General features: G+C 48.5%; 1 protein-coding gene across 1 annotated transcript in view; it reads right to left on the bottom strand.

Moving 5' to 3' along the window:
- The window catches only part of LOC144767420 (uncharacterized), a 76,692-nt gene extending 70,058 nt beyond the window's left edge, over nt 1–6,634 (bottom strand). Inside the window, exon 1 of the mRNA XM_078650863.1 lies at nt 6,363–6,634. The gene's annotated coding sequence lies outside the window, so the exon portion shown is untranslated. The remainder of the gene's footprint in view (nt 1–6,362) is intronic.
- Between the last annotated feature and the right edge of the window lie 15,325 nt (nt 6,635–21,959).

Here is a 21,959-nt window from a genome sequence, read left to right on the forward strand (position 1 = left end):
CTGAGGGCTCCACCTGTGCCCATTGTTCGGAGTCGGCGAGGCTCAGTCCTGTACCGTAATCTCTCGAGCCCTGAGAGGCTCCTCCTTAGCCCATTGTTCTCGTGAGCCTGCGAGGCTCAACCCCTGCACCGTGTTCTCGAGCCAGAGAGGCTCCATCATTGCATATTTGTTCCGAGCCTGCGAGGCTCCACCCAGCATCCTTAGCATCCTTAGCCCTAGAGGCTCCATCATGGCGCCTTTATTCCCCCGAGCCTGTGAGGCTCCCACAATGCCCCTTAGCTGCCCAGCACTTTGTGGGCAGCTGCCACGTGTAGGTTTACGACGGGCTACCTGCAGCCTGCCCTGACATTGAGACATTGGGGGGTCCTAGCCCCAGAAAGGCCAGCTGGCCTGTGGAATGTTATTGGCTAATGTTTATGTGATCCCTGAGAGTATTCTGTGTTGCACCTCTAGAAGTGCTCCTGTTACGTGATGTGCTGTGTCATTCCTTCCCTCCTGAATATCCGATGTCCCATGTATGTTGTTCCTACTGCTAGTTCCCTGAAGCTCCTGGTTGTTATGGGTTCTAGTGCTAGTTCTAGGAAGCTCCCAGTTGTTATCTGTTCTCATGCCAGTTCCATCATGCGCATCTTCCTGGCAGTGGTCCCCTGGCCCTGTCCTGTATATAGTCCCTTGTAAACCCTGCCCGTGCCCCTGGCACCTTGTAAATTGTGTATTTATCCCTAAGTATGTTTTTCAATACAAAGTCTATTTTTCATACATATCTTGTGTGGAGTTCCTTTTGTGGGGGGCCTGGGAGGTTGTTGCTGGGGGTGCGTGCGCAAATGCTTTACACATGACCTCCAAGATAGGCCTGACTGCTCGTGCCAAGCTACCAAGGGGGTGAGCAGGGGTTGTCTTGGCGGGTGACTTCCCTACCCTAACTAGAAATGGTAATTTCTGCCTGGCCTTGGCGCAAGCCTTGGCCAACCAGGGATCCCATTTCTAACAACGCTGAAAAGGAATACTTGTGGCCCTGGCGTCGTTTGTGGGAAACCGGCAAAAAGATTGTTGTTGAGATTTGGGGTTCGCGACAGCGCCAAGGCCCGCCACACGGTTTCTGCACGAACATTTAGCTGTAGGTTTACACATATACAGAAGTTGAGATGTACAAGGCAGGGGAAGAGAAATAAGGAGAAAGTTATTCGATTTTCACAAATGCGATAGCGAAAATCCTGAGATCCACTCGATACTGCACCGCGCTAGCCAGAACAACCTCCAGCAACAACTACCTCAAATGCATCCTGCTCAACACCTGCTCCGTCCAAAAACACGCCGTCAAACTCTTCGACCTCCTGGACAAAACAGCACCGGACGTCGCCTTCCTCACGGAAACCTAGATGAACGCCACCATCCGCATCACGACCAACAACAACGACACCCTCACCGCCGCAGAGCACCTTCACTTCCAGATACACACCGACCCCAAGACCACCCTCTGAGGGACCCTGATCTACAGACCCCCGGGACCACGCCCACATTTCAGCGAAGCCATCGCAGACTTCATCAGCCCGCTCGCCCTTGCCTCCCCCGACTACATCCTCCTAGGAGACCTCAACTTCCACCTGGAGAACGACAAGGACAACAACACCACCACCTTACTAGACAACCTCGCCAACCTCGGACTCAAGCAACTGGTGAACACTCCCACCCACTACGCCGGCCACACACTCGACCCGGTCTTCTCCTCCAGCAACCACATCTCCTTCAGCCACACCACGAGCTCCACTAGACCGATCACAGCTGCGTACATTTCAACTTCAGAAAAACAATGACCCACCACCGCCCGCAACAAACCCCCCGAAGATACTGGAGCAAGATCACCACCGACCAACTCCTTGAACCAAAACCCGCCCTCCAACACCACGGACCCCAACGAAGCAGCCCGCAACCTCACACAATGGATCACCGACTGCGCGGATGCCCTTGCTCCACTGAAGAACCCTCCGAGCAATCCCGACAGCAAGAAAGTTGCATGGTTCACCAACGATCTCAAAGACTCCAAGAAATCCTGCCGTGCCCTCGAGAAAGCCTGGCGCCACAACCAGTCATCGGAAAACATGAAAACCCTCAAGATCGCCACCCGCAAACACCACCAGCTGATCCGCACCACCAAAAGGACAGCATTCAGAGAGACTGGACAACAACACCCACAACAGCAAGGAACTCTTCAACATCGTGAACGAGCTCTCCAACCCCAATGCCAGCAACGACATCACGTCATCGCAAGACCTCTGCAACTCTCTCGACACGTTTTTCCACAATAAGATCATCGACATACACGACAGCTTCGGCGCCCAGAACCCTCACCCTGCCACTGAACCTACGCCCCCCCACCACTACCCTTTGCGCCTGGACCCAGGTCAGCACGGAAGACACCACCCACACGATGAACTCCATCCACTCGGGCTCCCCTACCGACCCCTGCCCACACCACATCTTCAACAAGGCCAACTCCATCATCGCACCCAAACTCCGGGACATCATCAACAACTCCTTCGCATCCGCCACCTTCCTGGAGAGCTGGAAGCATGCAGTGATCAGCGCCCTCCTGAAGAAACCCACCTCAGACCCCACAGACCTCAAGAACTTTCGCCACATCTCGCTTCTCCCCTTCCCCGCTAAAGTCATTGAGAAAACCGTCAACACACAGCTGACAGCCTTCCTCGAGACGACCAGCTCCCTCGACCCTTCGGAACCCGGATTCCGAGCGAACCACAGCACCGAGACCGCCCTCATCGCAGCCACCGACGACATCAGGACCCTGCTTGACAACGGAGAAACTGTCGCCCTCATCCTCCTCGACCTCTCGGTTGCTTTCGACACGGTCTGCCACCGCACCCTAGCAACCCACCTCCACCACGCCGGGATCCAAGGAAAGGCCCTGGAATGGATCACCTCCTTCCTCGCCGACAGAACCCAAAGAGTCCGTCTCCCGCCCTACCTCACAGAAGCCACCAAGATCATCTGCGGCGTACCGCAAGGCTCCTCGCTCAGTCCCACCCTCTTCAATGTCTACATGAGCCCCCTTGCAGCCATCGCACGCAGGCACAACCTCAACATCATCTCCTACGCCGATGATACCCAGCTGATCCTCTCCCTCACCAACGACCCTGCCTCCGCCAAAGCCAGCTTTCAGGATGGCATGAAAGACATCGTGGACTGGATGAAGCTCAACCGTCTGAAACTGTACTCAGACAAGACGGAAGTCCTCATCCTCGGCCCGTCCACCTCCACCTGGGACGACTCCTGGGGGCCCCCTGGGCTGGGCTCCCCACCCTAGCCCACGAACCACGCACGCAACCTCGGCTTCATCCTTGACTCCTCCCTCACGATGGCCAGACAAGTCAACGCTGTTACCTCCTCCTGCTTCAACACCCTCCGCATGCTCCGTAAGATCTTCCGCTGGATCCCCACTGGAACCAGGAAAACTGTCACCCAGGCCCTCGTCACCAGCCATCTGGACTACGGGAACGCCCTCTACGCGGGAACCACGGCCAAACTTCAGAAAAGACTCCAGCGCATCCAGAACGCTTCAGCTCGACTCGTCCTGGACATCCCCCGACACAGCCACATCTCTGCCCACCTGAGGGACCGGCACTGGCTCCGAGTCTGCAAGAGGATCACGTTCAGACTCCTCACCCACGCACACAAGGCTCTCCGTGACTTAGGCCCCGAGTACCTCAACAAACGCCTCACGTTCAACACGCCAACACGCCAGCTCCGCACCGCCAGCCTCGCACTCGCCACCGTCCCACGGATCCGCAGAGCCACCACCGGAGGAAGATCCTTCTCCTACCTGGCGGCAAAGACTTGGAATACCCTCCCCACCCACCTGCGACTCACCCAGGACCATCTCTCCTTCAGGAAGCTCCTCAAGACCTGGCTTTTCGAGCAGTAGCCCCCCACCCCCCCTCCCCTTCTCAGCGCCTTGAGACCCTAGCGGGTGAGTAGCGCGCTTTATAAATGTGATTGATTGATTGATTGATTGATTGAGATCAGTGCTTGGAATTTCGCTTCTGCAGCAGGAATACCCATGGTGAAAGGGGATTTATTTGTAATAACAAATATTCAGCAACTAAAGTTACACTTTAAAGTGGTTTATGTAGAAGTCTATTTATTGTAATATTATGCACTAGTCCACTAAACTTAGAACACATAACCCATAACAGGATTTCCTGCAATGGGAGTAACAAGCTGACTGGACAGCCACATAAAACCTTTTGCAAGAAAAAATATAGACTCAAACGCAAAAAGAAATATCTTTATCAATGTCTGTTCAAGCTTCTTTTGATAAGACTTGGCTGGTGGACTATAGCCAGCTTGGGCTTTTAGATGCTTTTGACGGCCCCGGGTTCTGAAGGCTTAACACGACTAAATATTTTTGGGGTATCACACAGACTTCAATGACCCTAAAAGCTGTAATAAATTCAAATGTATTCCAAATAGGGAGCCCCAAATATGTGTTGCCCGGGCCCCACAAATTATTAGTATATCAATGAACTAGAAGGCAGCTTCATATGCTAGTTATGAATAAAACAACCACCTTACTTTATGGAACAAAGTCCGGATATCAAAGGGTTCAATGTACAGAACTGTGGACAAAGGTGCTTAATAAAGACATGCATTCTGAGAGGAGAAACTAATACTGTTCTGTAAAAATATGCTTTTGTTTCCTCCTAGCATACCTCTTAATCCATTGCAGAGACAACCTCCCACTGAATACAAACATTAAAAAACAAGGTCTGAGCATGTATTCATGAAAATGAGTAACAACTCCACACGGACCCATTCTGGACAAATGTATGACTTTACAATGAATACATTTACAACGCATGCACTTACAACGCAGTTTTTACATCACAACATCCACTACAACGCAGTCCATTATATCGCATGAAACTACATCGCATTTTAAAAAACTACCTTTACAATACATTCCATTACATCGCATACTACCTTTACAACGCAAACCATTACAACGCATACCATTACATTGCATTTAAGGTAAGTATTGGATAGTATGGGGATACAAATTACTATTCTAACTCCAGGGGGTGCAACAATAGGGTAAGTCTTGGATAGCGTAGGGGTAAAAATTACTATTCTAACTCCAGGGGGTGCAACAGGAGAGTAAGTGTTGGATAGTGTAGTGGTAAAAAATATTATTCTAACTCCAATGGCATGCGTTGCAATGGTATGCGTTGTAATGCCTGCGTAGTAGTGAATTGCGATGTAGTATCATGCGTTGTAATGCCTGCGTAGTAGTGAATTGCGATGTAGTATCATGCGTTGTAATGCCTGCGTTGTAAGTGTAGTGCAATGTAATGGTTGCGTTGTAAAGGTTGTTTCCCATTGTGGATATAAAGGAGTTAAGACCACACACTGAGGCCACACTAAATCTTTGATGTATTATAACAAGGTCACAAAGTGACCCCCTTGTACAGTACACCTCAAGTCCTGAATTTCAGCAAGGATACATAGCATTCTGGAACATGTAGCTTGGATCTAAACACTGTTAATATGGGTGTTTAAATATCATAATACAATGTTCTTTAAAGAGCCATGGCTAATTGAAGGGATTCATATATAACAGTGGGTCACGTCGTCTCACAATTAAACATTACACATACACCTGCAGGCTGCATCCCCTGATGATGGTGTGAGGTCAGTACACCGACTCCCTGTGCCCCCTTGATGATAGTGTGAGGTCAGTACACCTGCCCCCTGCACCCCCTGATGATGGTGTGAGGTCAGTACACCTTCCCCCTGCACCCCTCCCCCTGATGATGGTGTGAGGTCAGTACAACTGCCCCCTCCCCCTTGATGATGGTGTGAGGCCAGTACAACTGCCCCCTGCGCCCCCCGATGATGGTGTGAGGTCAGTACACCTTCCCCCTGCACCCCTGATGATGGTGTGAGGTCAGTACACCTTCCCCCTGCACCCCCCAATGATGGTGTGAGGTCAGTACACCTGCCCCCTGCACCCCCTGGTGATGGTGTGAGGTCAGTACACCTGCCCCCTGCACTCCTGATGATGGTGTGAGGTCAGTACACCTGCCCCCTGCACTCCCTGATGATGGTGTGAGGTCAGAACACCTGCCCCCCCCCCTCCTCTGATGATGGTGTGAGGTCAGTACACCTTCCCCCTGCACCCCCAATGATGGTGTGAGGTCAGTACACCTTCCCCCTGCACCCCCTAATGATGGCGTGAGGTCAGTACACCTGCCCCCTTCACCCCCTGATGATGGTGTGAGGTCAGTACACCCCCAGGCCGTATTCACACCTCTTAGGTTGCCGATGGTTGTGAGAGGCTCACTTACCCCTGCTGTGTCTATGATTGAAACTGAAGGTAACTGCAGCCAGGCTCCTCCTCTCCACTGGACAGACAGACAGACCCTCAGGGCTCCTCCTTCCCCTGGATAGACAGACAGACAGACGCTCAGGGCTCCTCCTTCCCCTGGACAGACAGACAGACCCCCAGGGCTCCTCCTTCCCCTGGACAGACAGACAGACCCTCAGGGCTCCTCCTTCCCCTGGACAGACAGAAAGACCCTCAGGGCTCCTCCTTCCCCTGGACAGACAGACAGACAGACCCTAAGGGCTCCTCCGTCCCCTAGACAGACAGACCCTCAGGGCTCTTCCTTCCTCTGGACAGACAGACAGACCCTCAGGGCTCCTCTCCTCTGCAGGAGGCTGGGGCTCGCTGCTGAAGCTGACTCTGCCCCCCGTGACCCGGACACTATCACACTCACAGGCCTGAGGAGAGCTAGGCAACATCCGGTACTGACGCTACCTCTAACCCGGAAGCAGACATTACTGAGAGGGAGGGGGCGGGGCTTATGGTATCCTGAGAGGAGGCTTCATTCCGCCACCGCTGCTGGTGCTGACGCTGCCCTGGTGACCCGGACACTGTTCACCTCTAAGGCCTGAGGAGAACTCTATCGGCTCCGCTGCTTCTGCCCCGGGTGACCCGGAAGAGAAACTGATCATGAGTTTCCCACAGTGAAGGAGATGAAAAGCAAGGTAAATTCAACTGACAATACGGCAAAACATATTTAGAATTATCGTTGTTTTACCTATTTGTTTAAAAAATGCATTATTTTCGAAAAAAATAAATATTTACAAGCATTTATTTCAAGGTAATATCTTTTAGTCCTAATGCTTTGGGTATGCAATTTTACTTTGGCTCCTTACAACTGCACTCTGTTTCCACTGTAGTGGTACCTCTGCAGATGTATAAGAAAGGCCAGGCTCTCTTTTCTGTCATAACAAATACATACTACCCAAACCCTCCTAATGAGGTGACATTTGCATACATGCCAACCCTCCCGATTCAGGCGTGAGACTACCGATTTGAAGGCTAGTCTCCCGCCTCCCGATTCCTGCAAGCAAAAACCCGATTCCTCGGGGTTTGTTGACAGGGCGTTTGTGTGAAGTGCTAATTTTTCCAGCAATAGTCAAAGTGGCCATGCAGGGGCTCTCGATGGGGTGAAAAAACAACAAAGGGTCATTAACAAGGCAATAGTCTTTTGAAGACCTGTGAAGTAGGGGGGGGGCGTGTGTGTGCACAGGAAGCTGTTTTCGGCTGGGGTGTCACACAGGGGCGGGGGGGGGGAGGGGGGGACAACACTTGCATCACCCTCTCAGCCTGCCATTGCGCTCCATGCTTGTAAAAGGTAAGAAAAAAAACGTACATTTGTGTTTCAAATGTCCAATCCTGCAGCAGCACACTTCCAAAGCCCATACACGCCAGTAACCCGATTTGAAGCCCCATTCTCCCGATTTTAAAAAAAAAATCTCCCTCTTTGCTCTTCTGAAATGTTGGCATGTATGCATTTGTGTCAGAAGATGGCTTTCTTTGAGTTTCACTTGGTACAGGAGGTGAATACACTGTTTGAGTTGTTTCGTGCTGGGGCTTCTCAGCACAGTTTGATCAGTTCATACAAAGGTGTAACTTCCGGTATATATATGTTTCCCTTGTCTTCATTGCTCGATTTTGCTTGTGAGAAAGTGTCACTCATAGCCATTGAAATGTCACTCGTAATTACACTGAAATTATCAAAATGTCACACATAGCAATCTGAAACCTTGACAGCTATGGGTTTGTGGGAAAGGTGATGGTGTGACCATGTATTATACGGGATAAAGTACCACCTGGTGCATATAATAAGATTATTGCAAGTCACCTCAGAGTTCCCTAACCTTATAAAGGAACTCTGCCTTCCTCGTTCCTCTACATGGTTATGGAACACCTTGTTGACTTGCAATATCCTTAGAAGGTGCAGCTGGGGGTACTTTATCCCTAATATATTTCCACTGAATATGGTTAAAGTGAAGTTATAGTTGGCTCTGTTAAAACACCTGAATGGGTCTTTAAAAAAAATCAGAAATTCACTTAAAAACAAAGGTAAAATGTATATATGGTTAAGACTTAAAGCCGAGCAAAGTCCTGAAATTTGCAAGTTATGGTTAGAACCACAATCCGTCAGTCACACTACGGGTGTGCAAACCCCAACTCAGTATGTTACGTGTGATGATGCGATGACATTTTACACAGTTAGTTTATATTTTATTTATTTATTTTATTTAATGCATTTTTATAAAGCGTGGACTTTAGCCGAAGGTGCTGCTGTAGGGAGATCATGGCTACTTTTGTCTGCCCATAATAAAATTAACTCTCTTTACTGAGCTAGAGGTTGGGAGGGTGAACTCACAAGTGACACATAACAAATCAATCACTTTGTGTATCTGTCTACCATGAGGTGGTGTGCACTCCTGGAGAACCCTGCAGTGGCAACAACATCCCTGGTCGGCCCTACTATTGAGGCTGAATTCAGAATAGGATTTTTCTATCAGGAACTGGAGATGACTGCATCTTACCCAATGTAACTGTGCAACTGGAAACACAGTTCCCTCTCTGGACTGCGCATGTCTTCTGTTCTCAATGAACACCACATCACTTGCATCTGACTATTAAGTGAGATTCCAGCCAGTAATTCCTACCATAAATAGCGCTATTTCCAGTTCCTCAGCCTGGAATGGCGACGAACAAGGAAGGACGGGAGCTACTGGCCTACTTGTCTCATGTAGAGTCCCATAACCAGGCCTGTTCCTGCACAGGAAGGATGCAATCCTGTGTGGAAACAGAGAAGAGTGCAGGGATACATCTAAAAACTATTTTTATTATTTGCCTATTAAAAGAGCTTTTCATGTGCAGTTTTGCCTTTATATTCTGCAAGTTCAGTAACCCTGCCCCCTGCACCCTCTGATGATGGTGTGAGGTCAGTACACCTGCACCCCCTGATGATGGTGTGAGGTCAGTACACCTGCACCTCCTGATGATGGTGTGAGGTCAGTACACCTTCCCCCTGCACCCCCTGATGATGGTGTGAGGTCAGTACACCCCAGGCTGCATTCACACTCCTTAGGTTGCAGATGGTTGTGAGAGGCTCACTTACCTCGGCTGAAAGTGAAGGTGCCTGCAGCCAGGGCTCACAGGAAGAGAGGGGGCGAGGCTGGGCTCTGCTGCTGGTGATGACGCTGCCCCCGCTGACCAGGACACTGTTCTACCTGCAGGCCTGAGGAGCTCAGCAGGATCCGGTACTAGAGGAGACTCTGCCACCGCTGACCCGGAAGCAGACATTGTGAGAAAGAGGGAGGGGTAATGTTGTCCTGAGGCGAATGCTCCCTCCGGCTTCTGCTGCTGGTGCTGACTCTGCCGCGATTGACCCGGAAGAAAGACTGTGTCGGTGTAATGTTAGTTTCAGAAAACAAAGAGGCTTTAAACATCCTCCGCGCGTAGCTGCCTCCGGTCACCCGGAAGTGAATCTATTCAAGAGTTACAGATAGTGTTGCCAGATTGGGCGACATTTTTTCCAATTGTGCGGGGAAAACCCATGCCTGGCGGGGGGCACCTTTTTGGGCTGCTCTTAAGCTTGTGTGCTCTTTTTTCTGGCTTGGACGTGCGCCGACCACGATGAGGACGTGGCGTGTGCCTATCACAGTGGCCAGACAGTCCGGTGACAAATGAGCGCGCTGACATCAGAGCAGCACAATGCTAATCATTGGCGGAGGACCCAAGACCACACCCACACTCGCGTGAATTGTGAAGTGATGTACAGCCAAGACACACCTTGTCTAGTATCAATGTGAGTCCCCAGGGTCACAGTTAAAAGTTCAGTTATGGTTCTGGCTCCAATGCGTTAAACCCATCAGGGGTAACAAGTGCTATATGAATGCAAACCTTTCTTCCCCTCACTCCAAATAACTGACTAATATCCACCACTCAGATTACTTTCACATTTCACCATATTAATTCACCACTAGTCCTTTATGGGCTTCCGGAGTAGCGTGCTTCAACACCCCATCAGGGGTAACAAGCGCTATATAAACACAAACCTTTTTTCCTCCTCTATCCTTCTACTAACCTTCCGAATCCAAATAACTGACTAACATATCCACCACTTAAAAAATGTACTTGCATGTTTAACTATAGATGGGACATGAGTCCAGGGGTGTAGAGGGGAGGTGAGTCCAGGGGGGGAGGTGAGTCCAAGTGAGTGAGGCTGAGTGTCTAGCACTTATTGCAGTACTATACCTCAAATTATACTCTGTTTTCTCTTACAACTGCACACTTGTCACTTTTCCTCTTGTGCACTTTTGACCTCATGTATTTTTGGTTGCTCACAATTTTTACTACCTCAAGTATTTTGTTTGCTCACAATTGTCACTATTACCTTTACTACTGCATGTATTTTTGGTTGCTCACAATTTTTACTACCTCATGTATTTTGTTTGCTCACAATTGTCACTATTACCTTATGTAAGTAACGTATGTTTTTGTAATCTGTTCTTTTGTGATGTTTCTCATTATGTTTCATTTCTGTTCCTAATGTGAAGCGCTCTGACGCCTTCGGGTAAAGTCCGCGCTATATAAAAATGCATAAATAAATAAATAAAAGTGTGTAGAGAGGAGGTGAGTCCAGGGGTGTAGAGAGGAGGCGAGTCCAGTGGTGTAGAGAGAAGGCGAGCCCAGGGGTGTAGAGGGGAGGTGAGTCCAGGGGTGTAGAGGGGAGGTGAGTCCAGGGGGAGAGGGGAGGTGAGTCCAGGGATGTAGAGAGGAGGTGAGTCCAGGGGTGTAGAGAGGAGGTGAGTCCGGGGGTGTAGAGGGGAGGTGAGTCCAGGGTTGTAGAGAAGAGGTCAGTCCAGGGTTGTAGAGAAGAGGTGAGTCCAGGAGTGTAGAGGGGAGGTGAGTCCAGGGGTGTAGAGAGCAGGTGAGTCCAGGAGTGTGGAGAGGAGGTGAGTCCAGGGGTTTAGAGAGGAGGTGAGTCCAGGGGTGTAGAGAGGAGGTGAGTCCGGGAGTGTAGAGTGGAGGTGAGTCCAGGGTTGTAGAGAAGAGATGAGTCCAGGGGTGTAGATGGGAGGTGAGTCCAGGGGTGTAGAGAGGAGGTGAGTCCAGGGGTGAAGAGAGGAGGTGAGTCCAGGGGTGTAGAGGGGAGGTGAGTCCAGGGGTGTAGAGGGGAGGTGAGTCCAGGGGGGGAGGGGAGGTGAGTCCAGGGGTGAAGAGGGGAGGTGAGTCCAGGGGTGAAGAGGGGAGGTGAGTCCAGGAGTGTAGAGGGGAGGTGAGACCAGGGGGGAGGGGAGGGGGTGAGTACAGGTGGGGGGGAGGTGAGTCCAGGGGTGTGGAGAAGAGGTGAGTCCAGGGGTGTAGAGGGGAGGTGAGTCCAGGGGGGAGAGAGGAGGTGAGTCCAGGGGTGTAGAGGGGAGGTGAGTCCAGGGGTGCAGAGGGGAGGTTAGTCCAGGGGTGTAGAGGAGAGGTGAGTCCAGGGGTATAGAGAGGTGGTGAGTCCAGGGGGGAGGAGGGAGGTGAGTCCAGGGGTGTAGAGAGGAGGTGAGTCCAGGTGGTGGAAAGGGGAGGTGAGTTCAGGGGTGTAGAGAGGAGGTGAGTCCAGGGGGGGAGGGTAGGTGAGAAGCAGCTGTCTTCAAACGTTCATAGTGTCATAGCCTCGTCATTCCCAAGCCTTTTCATCTCTGGTCGAGGATTGTATTCAACATTTCTCTAACATGTTTACTTTTCTTCCCCTGCTTTGCGCATATATACTCCTCGATCCTGATGTTATTCCTTCAGGACCTCTTCTCTAAGTCCTCCTCCTTTACTGAAATATTATATTTATTTTCCCCAACTAAGTTATTTGGCGGGGTTATTGCTCTTGCTCAGAGAATCTGTTTGTTTTTCGCCTCCTACAATGACATCATCTAGTTTTCCAACTCATCTGTGTCCCTTTGTATGTCGGCTTCACAGAAACTTTCAATTTATAATTCACTCTCACACTGTTGCACCAACTGTGCGACACAACAAAATTAAAACCTTAATGGGGAGATTGATTCACGTACCTTTCCCTGGTAGAGACCACTTCAGCACCTAGTATTATTTGACACAGGGAGTTCTCCACTTTATACCCTGAGACTTCTGCAACTTCCTTTTGAGGTGGCTAGATCTGGTTAGCTGAACAACGCTGAAAAGCGCGCTGATTTAATTCATGTTTCTCCCCTGAGGCGGAAGCCGGGGGATTAGCCTTCACATATTGTGATTTTTAAAACTGTTTATTTCCTGATTTGCGCCGCGAATTACTGCTTTTAATTTAATACCTGCACTCTGTGACCTGCCTCCTGTCACACTCGAACCCCGATCCTCGGCGCACACGACTAGGTGTTGACGCCCCCGGAGATAGGGTAACAGCCGCCATCTTGAGCGGAGGAAAGGGTTGCGGTCCAGCTGTTGGACGCCTCCCGCCCTCCCAGGATACAAAAACAGCCGGAAAGCGCAGCGCGCTGATTTCATTCATGTTTCTCCCCTGAGGCGGAAGCCAGGGGATTAGCCTGCTCATATTGTGATTTTTAAAACTGTTTATTTCCTAATTTGCGCCGTAAATTACTGCTTTTAATTTAATACCTGCACTCTGTGACCTGCCTCCTGTCACGCTTGAACCCCGATCCTCTGCGCACACGACTAGGTGTTCACGCCCCCGGAGATAGGGTAACAGCCGCCATCTTGAGCGGAGGAAAGGGTTACGGTCCAGCTGTTGGACGCCTCCCACCCTCCTCACGACCGGATATAAGAACAATGCCATCCCGTCCGCGCCGGGCCTAGGGCCATGACCCCTGGAGGATCTCAGGTCCGTTTCCCCCTCTCTAAGGTAGAGTTATTGCAACTAAGACCCCCCTCAAGTAGTCACTGTTTAATGCACGACCCAGATTCTATCCCTTCATTGCCTGATATCATCTGCCCTCATTGTAAATCTATCCTTCCTTTTATTACAAACAATGTTTTGCTCAACAAAAAGAGTGCCAAAAGAAACATCGATATCCCGATGGCACTCATTAATGCCCGATCACTAGTAAGACACCGACAGGAAATAGCAGACCTTATTAAGGATAGGAACCTAGACATATTGTTTGTCACAGAGACCTGGATGGATAGCGCCTCAGATCCTGACTTAGTGGTTGCAATTCCTACAGGATACAAGGTCTATCGACAGGACAGACAGAGAAAGAAAGGTGGTGGTCTGGCAATAATTGTCCACAACAACTTTACAGTGACAATGTCTCCCATTTTGTCACCAACCTGTGAATCAATTCTTTTCACCATTTTACTGACTCCTTCGCATAATTTTAAAGGAGTGCTTTTGTACAGACCACCTGGAACACGCACTGACTTTCTCGCTGACCTGAATACAATGCTTGAATCGTTGGCAATTGAGGATTCCTATACAGTTTTAGGTGACTTTAACTTTCACCTAGATAAACATGACAATAATGAAACTTTTGCATTATTGTCAGATATGGAAACACTAGGACTTTCCCAGTTAGTTGCTTCTCCCACTCATGAGGCTGGTCATTAAGCATGGGCGGATTTTGCGGATTGGCAATCCGCGAACTTGCGTATTTACGGATTCGCAATCCGCGAAGATCCGCGAACTCTAGCGGACTTGCGGATTTTTCCGTTTTTTGTGTTGGCGCGTGTTCGCGCCGATTTTGGGACAAGTTCGCAATTGCGAACTTACTTTTCGGCTTGCAACGGCCGCGACTATGTTGTTTCTACGTCTGGTTTATCATCACAGGTTCACAGCACCCTCTGTTTCACCACTGCCACCCTCTGGGACACCCATGCCACCCTCTAGTACATCCTCACAGGCACCTATTAGGTTTATTTATTACTGTAGATTATGGTGGTTGAAAAAAGCTAGCACCCCTGCCCTTCTTCAACTGCCATCAATTAATTTGTGTTTCATTAATGTGTCAGTAATTTTGAAAGTTCCAGTCTGGCTGGCACCTGCTTCCTTCCTTATCTGTAATTTGCTTTTTGTTGCAGTGAAATTTTTTTTTTACAGGACCTTTATGGTGCTATTCTATGAGCCTGCTGTTTGGGTCATAGCAGGGTCATAGAATTGTTGCAAACTCTGGAGGGGCCCATCAGGAAGCACTACCTTGAATGTTACTTATGTTAAGTTTGAACTTTTGCACCTGCTCATTGCTTTCATTTTAGCTAAAATCGTTTTTTTTGCAATTTCGCGCGTTATTTGGGGCGCGAATCCGTGCGAGATCGATTTCGGAAGCCGCGAATACGTGCGAATACAAAATTGTTTTTGTTGCGACGTGTATGTTCGCGTGATCTTGCGCGTGTTCGCGAGGCGCTTCTAGCTATTCGTTTGCCAAGTTACCCTATCGGTCGTACACGGGCGCGGCCATCTTGTTGGCGTGACGTAATTCCGTTTCCGCCCGCTATGTGTAATCTCGCAAAGTGTGCTGCTCGCGAGTACAAGTTCGCGCGTACTCGCAAGGAAAATCTCGCGCGAACTTACCCACGCGGTCGTGAACGGGCGCGGCCATCTTGTTTCTCATTCATTGCTATGGTTCTGGGCATGCTTTCTCTATCCTCTCTCAATCTCTGCCATCCTTTGCTTGTTTGAAGTTTTTTTGATCTAATTTTACTTATTATCTAACCCTCTATTTTTCTAGCTCTATATTTTTGTGTTTTCTGCAGCTTTTAGTTACTTTTAAACTACTTTTTTAAACTCTTTTATTTTCTTCTTCACTATTCTATTTCTTCTTTATCATTTAAGTTTATTTCTGCCCAGACCATGGTAAAGGGAGCCGGGAAGCACCCTGAGAAGGGGAAGGGTCCCGCACCCCGTGCCCGGCTCCCGTGCGGGCGTTTAAGGGGGGAGCAAGTGGTCCCGAGGGAGATCTTTAGCGCGGAGGAAGTGGCGGCACTGATCTTCCATGTCCAGCGCCGCCTCCCCAAGACGATCCTGGGAGGCGGCAAGATCGCGACCGGCTATGGCATCCGGGAGCGCCGCCAGCGGTGGGAGAAGGTGTGCCGGGCCATGTACAAGATCTCTGGGGTCCGGCGCACATATAACCAGGCCACCCACCGCTGGACCGATGTCATGGACCGGGAGCGGGACTTGCTGGACGCGCTCGGCGTAGAGGTCCCCGGGCTTGGTGAGTAGTAGTAGTAGTACATTTACTACTCTGTTTTATCCTGCTCTGTTATTTGCAAATCTTTGTTCTTTACCAAGAGCAATAATGCTGCCGATTACATTGAGGTAAATTATATTTCAAAATCTTCTATGCATTTCATTTTCAGGTGCACTGCTCTCCTTCTCAGTAGCCTTGCTTGCTACTATGCTTCTTTGTTTTGTATGTTGTGTTCAGAAGCATTTCATTGGCCTGAGAAATTATGTATCAGTGTACTGTAAAGAAAAGAACTGCGTAATGCTAGACAGTAAGGGTCATATTTTCAATTACCGGCGCATCCCTGCAAAGTAGCAGGGATGCGGCAGTAATTGTGTGCCATGCCACCACCACCCATTGGCCCAAAACGTCACAGAAGCCTTACGCATCTGTGCCGTAAAGGCAGCGCATTGCTGGAGTTGCGTGCCAACGATGGCGCAGCTCCAGCAATGCTCTGGGGTACCCTATCTCCCCAATGCTGCATCAAGCCGTACGTCGGCTTCAAGCGCGCAGGGTTTGAGTCATGCATCATTGTCATAAAAATGACTGATTGACATCTTGTAGATTTCCCTCAGCCACTTTTAGGATTCGTTCCTGCGCAGGTACGCCCTCCCTTGCGCCGGAACGCCCCCTGATGGCGCAGGGCTTTACAACGTGATGCATCGCCCATATGCCCATATGTGTTTTTTTTTTTAATATATACGCCGCACCAACACCATGGCGAGTCTTTTGTTCTGCCGCTGCGTCAGAAAAGGCACGCAACAATGGAGGAAAATCAGCCGCAACTTCCGCAAGGGACTTATAAATCAGCCCCAACAGACTGAAGTCCAGTGTCCTTCCTTTAGACAGTCACATGGCTATCAGAAGAAATAGTGGCGGTGGTGGCGGGTGGATTGATAGTTTGAGTATTCACTGATCTGCAAGCAGGATGGACTTTGTCTGTCACGTGTTGTGCACTACTGCCTGCAGTGCCAGGCCTAGGCAAACCTCTTTAGTAGTCTGTTTATTGAGTTACATAGGAACTTTCTAAGTCAACGTTCCGCAAATCAGGCAATACGAATAACGTAGTATACCACATGAGATAGATCCCGTGGAATAGTTGTCTATCTATTTGCTATTTTTCCAAAATATGTTGTTATTGTTCTTTTGAAATGTTTGATTTGGTTGAAAAATCTCATCCATGTTTTATGGTTTTTCTTTCTTTCATGTTGTACATCAGCTCCCCCCAAGGGCAAGAGGACACAGGAGGAGGGTGCTGAGGATGCAGGCCAGGATCGGGCAGGCGAGGGCTCCTTTGCTGGCCCCAGTAAGTTTACATTTTACTAAACAGTACCTATTTTTTCCTAGCGTTCCTCATTCGATTTTTTCTAAATCGTCTTTGATCTTCTTGTAGACTGGATATAAATTCTTATCCTGCCTCGAATATGATGACTCCCTGTGGTATTACTAGACTATTCTTATTAGTCTGTCTGTGTAGCTAACTAAGATTGGACATTTGGCAATTCCATTGGACTCCCATTATATTCAGCAATACCTCTATGCACTGTCTCCTTACTGACTAGATAGTGTGGCAGAGTCATTCAGCTCCCGAAGTCACCGATTATAGATCCCCAATGATCTCTAGATTATCGTACGCAGGACAAGAGAGTAGTACGGAGTCACAGCACAGTCAAGAAGTGTCAGAGGCACTCATGCTTGCAAAAATTCCAAAACCTTTAGCTCATCCACTCTAGTCTAGAGGAACAAAAACCACAGAGTCTATTTAAGTGTAAAAGCTTTATTAAAAGTAAACACATTTATTGAAATCTACTTTGTCATAAAACTATTTAACTGTAAACGGAAAAGTGGTTAGTGCTGACGATTAATTGGACACATTTCTTGTGGTCGAGCCGAACTCTCACCTACTTTGAACTTGATCCTGGTCGTGTTCTTAGGACTCAGGAGTCAAGCTTCTGTCTGTTAGGAGAAAAAGTGGTGCGTGTTAAAAATCAAAAGCAAGCATTCATCAGTTGTGCATAAAAGTGCAGCAAGACAACAGCCTTCCCTGGAAAATGGGACATTTTTACTATGGAGTAGACAGTCACAAATTATTACATTGTATTCTGTTTTTTTAACATTTCTCCTAGACCAAATATTATATAGTAGTGAGTGGTGTATTCTAACTTTCTTAAATGTACTTTGTAGGTGTAACATCTGGTGACGGGGCCAGCGCGGAGGTGGCTGATGTGTTGGACTTGGACTCGGAGGCCTCTGGGGAGGATGCGGCGGTAGAAGAGCTGGTGGCCGTTCCTGTGGGGGATCAAACGGTGGTGGCGGAAACAGGTAAGCTATATATTCCTTACTTATTGAGATTGAAGACTGCATAGTGTGCTTTCTGCACGGGTGTATTACAATTACAAATCAACCAGGTAGTAGCCTCCTCGAAATGTACTTCGACTTAGCTGTGAAGTTTTTGGTGAGAAGAATCCCAATAAGTTCTTAGACGAACGTGATGGATGGGATGAACGAAAAGCGAAAGAAGGGTGTAAGTAAGTGGGACGCGAACTTGTATGATGGCTGGCAAAGAAGAACGATATGTGTTTGCTTGGACCCAGAGGTGGCTGGGAAGGAAAGAATATGGTATGGTGCATGGCTGGGTCAATGATGAAGCAAGGATGGGTGGAAGGACAGCAGCCTGGGTGGGTGAAACAGAAACTGTATGTGTGCGTATACTTTGAATGAATGGATGCCTGGAGCATGGTATTCTCTGACTCTTACATAGCAAATGTGTATCTAGAGAGAGTAGATGGTCGCCAGGTGAAGTAAGTGTTACCTTGAAGAGCATGTACCACCGCACCCGCACGTCCGTCCCAGTGCAGGGAAGGCAAGGAAAAGAAATTGTAAATGTGTCCAATACTACCATGAATAGTAGCAGTACTTTGTATTGCGTTTGCATTCACAGCATATATCTGGTTATTACGGTGGACACTCCGTACCTCTCTTAATAACTTTAGTTTACTTGTAGTACGTCATTCATGTGTGGGTGTATCACTGTGTTCACTCAATATTAAGCAAAGCACCTAAAGTCATCTCATCTGTCATTAAATACGTCCCATGTGAAGTGATAGATAATCAAATTAGTTAGCTTCTTCAGTTTCCTTTTCTAGTACTCATTTGCACTGTAGGGTGAAAGTTAAATTAATTAAGCAGTAGCCCTTGTAACAGAGTATTCTCAGTGCCACCCGTAATAGAAAAGTAATAGCTTCACCACCTGCATGTACTGGACCGGTACAGTAACGCAAGTCTGTCTCCATCATCATGGTGTGCAACTTTTTTTCTCGGGTGCAACTTCACTGTGCTGTGTCCATGTCATTCTGCCGGCTTGCATAAGATAACGTACCCATTTCCCTAAACAAGAGAGAAGAAGAAGAATAAGACTGGTGTACTGTCATAGTCGACTGTAATGGAAGTCCATAGTGGTCGTAGAATTAGTTCATTAAACTACCACTACTGTTAGAGCAAGGATGCAGAAGTGGGAGGGTTACATAGATACTGTCCTCAATAGTTATGTACTGTGCTTTCAATTTGCTACTTGTACTCTGTGACCCAACTTTCGGCTCAATCACTTTGTGTTATTAATAAGGAGCATTGGTTACAGACTATGTCTTTCTTTCTTCATATAGTTGCTCCTTCTTCCAAATCAACAACAAGGAGGGAGCAGGCTAGATTGGCCCGGCAACGGAGGCTGGAGGCCACAGTCGCCGAGTATCGGCGGCTGGTGGCCCTGGAGGAGGAGGAGGACACGCAGTCGAGCGGGGCAACATCTTCGACTGCATCCTCCTCCGTGACTAAACCAGCGGGACCGAGCCGGGCTAAGAAAGCCGACCGCCACCGCCAAGCACCCGAAACACCAGCTGCCCCCCACAGGAGCTGCAAGGAACGCCAACACCGCCTACGAGTCCGCATGTCCAACCTGGAGCAGGAGGTCCTGAGGTATAAGACCTTGGTTAAGGGCCTCCGCTCCGAGCTTGCCACCCTCCGCAAGGAGTATGATGCCCATGCCGCATCATGCACCAGCACCAGCACCCTCCAGTAGTGGAGTGTCCCTTGCCCTTTTTTTATAGACTTTTGGGGGGTGGGATTTGGGAGTTGGGATCGTTTTGGGACGTTTCAGAGACAATCGTTGGGGTTAGGGTGGGTGAGGGAGATTATTTTGTTAGGGATAAATAAATATATTTTTCAACTACTTTATCTGACCATACCTGTTTTTTACTGCTTTTCAGTCTGGTGGGTGGGGGGCGGGGGTGTAACAGTAACTTTGTTTTCCTGAACAGTCGTAGGACTTTAGTAGTACAACCGTCAAACTCTTGTCTACTCCGAAATAATACTCCATTATACTGCCTCCCACCAAACGCTTATCTTACCTGTAATTTGTGTTAGAAATTAGGGCTAGGCCCAGGGCTGGCTCCAGGTGAAATGGGGATTAACGTTGTCATTCCTGGGCGGGTGACATTTCCTCATTGCGGTGTTACTAGTGGTGTGACACAGTGGCAGTTGCATGCCTATGGAAAAAAAGAAAACGAAACCTTGTTTGTACTCCTTACTGTAGCATTACAACGGTTACGGTACGATCGAGAAAATAGCAGGTGACAGTACACTAGAACAGTGCCATAATGTAGCCTAACAAATGGTAAAGTATTGCAAGTATAACTAGTACTTGCGTTGAATTTATTTGACATTGGCTACTACTACTAGAAGATATAGTACTGAAGCTGAGTAAGTCTAGAAGATATCCTCGTATTCCTTCACCAGCCTGTTGCTGCTATCACCTTATCCTCCCCAGCAAGTGTGTGGAATTATTGATGTCATTTTAGTCAGACATCAAGCAAAACAACACAGCCCGGGGGAAGAGGGTTAGGGTTTGTAAAATGGATGGGAATGGGGGTTTCTTTTTGGGTAGGTTTTGTTGAGAGAAGAAAAAAAAAGCAGAGCATGGACAAACAATAATTGAAGATACAGAGTTTACAGACAATCTTTGGTTACAAAGTAAAGGTAAGCACATGCAGTCACACTCATAGAATAAAAGACAACAATGGATACTGTATCTGTATTGCGTATGTTGTTGGAGTTGTCCTGTTGAAATTGGTAAGTAAGTTGCATGCAGCAAACAATTCCTCTTATTGGCGGCACTCCTCCATTCCAGCTGACGCTTCGTCCATCAATGTGGTGGTGACCACTGACAGAAGAGACACCCTGTCCACTGCCTGCCTGGCGGATGTTGACTGAAACCCGGCCTGTAATTATTGAACGGAAAACAGGAAGTGCTATTACAATACCACTGATAAATAAATAAAAGGTATGTACGCTGTGTGGTTCAAAAAGTCACACTTTGATGATGCCTAGCAGAAAAATGGTTACAAAACGTACTTTGAAAGTAACAGTAGACCCAAATACAGACCGTGGATTGTATTCAAACCACTTGCCTGCAAGCAAAAGTATCCATAGCCAGCATCGCTCCAACAGTGCTCTACAACAACAGAACCGCGTTGCAATAGAACCCCCCTAAACACATGCAATCCTGCTGCTAGGGCTAACCCTAACGAACCCTAACTTACAAAGTGCCAAAACTGGTGTTTCCTTATGGATTTTGTCCAACTAACTTCTAGCCGGTATTAGACCTTCCCAGGAATGCCCCAGGCAAGACCCGCCAACCCACCCGCAAAAAAACACCCGACACAACACCACCAAACAGCGAAAAAGCTAAATCTCATACTTACAATGTCTCTCGGCCTTCGGTCCAAACGCGGCGCTGTGCAGCTAGGTCGTCATCATCATCATCAATCATCATAACTCCTGTTTTCCACCACGGATTTCCTGAAAAGCAAATGCAATCAAGATTAGACTGTCGCAGCAGTGCTTCGACAGAGACCCCGGCCGCAACCCACCCACGAACAGCAGGAAGCCCCCCAAAACGCTACATTGAGCAAGATGTCTGAAGAAATGGCAAAAAAAAGGCTGTTCCTTATGGATTTTGTCCAAAACACTTGTATCCGGTATTAGACCTTCACAGGAATGCCCCAGGCAAGACCCGCCGGCGCCAACCCACCCGCAAAAAAACACGCGACACAACACCACCAAACAGCGAAAAAGCTAAATCTCATACTTACAATGTCTCTCGGCCTTCGGTCCAAACGCGGCGCTGTGCAGCTAGGTCGTCATCATCATCAATCATCATAACTCCTGTTTTCCACCACGGATTTCCTGAAAAGCAAATGCAATCAAGATTAGACTGTCGCAGCAGTGCTTCGACAGAGACCCCGGCCGCAACCCACCCACGAACAGCAGGAAGCCCCCCAAAACGCTACATTGAGCAAGATGTCTGAAGAAATGGCAAAAAAAAGGCTGTTCCTTATGGATTTTGT

This window comes from Lissotriton helveticus, chromosome 1_1, assembly GCF_964261635.1.
Source record: "Lissotriton helveticus chromosome 1_1, aLisHel1.1, whole genome shotgun sequence".
NCBI lineage: Eukaryota > Metazoa > Chordata > Amphibia > Caudata > Salamandridae > Lissotriton > Lissotriton helveticus.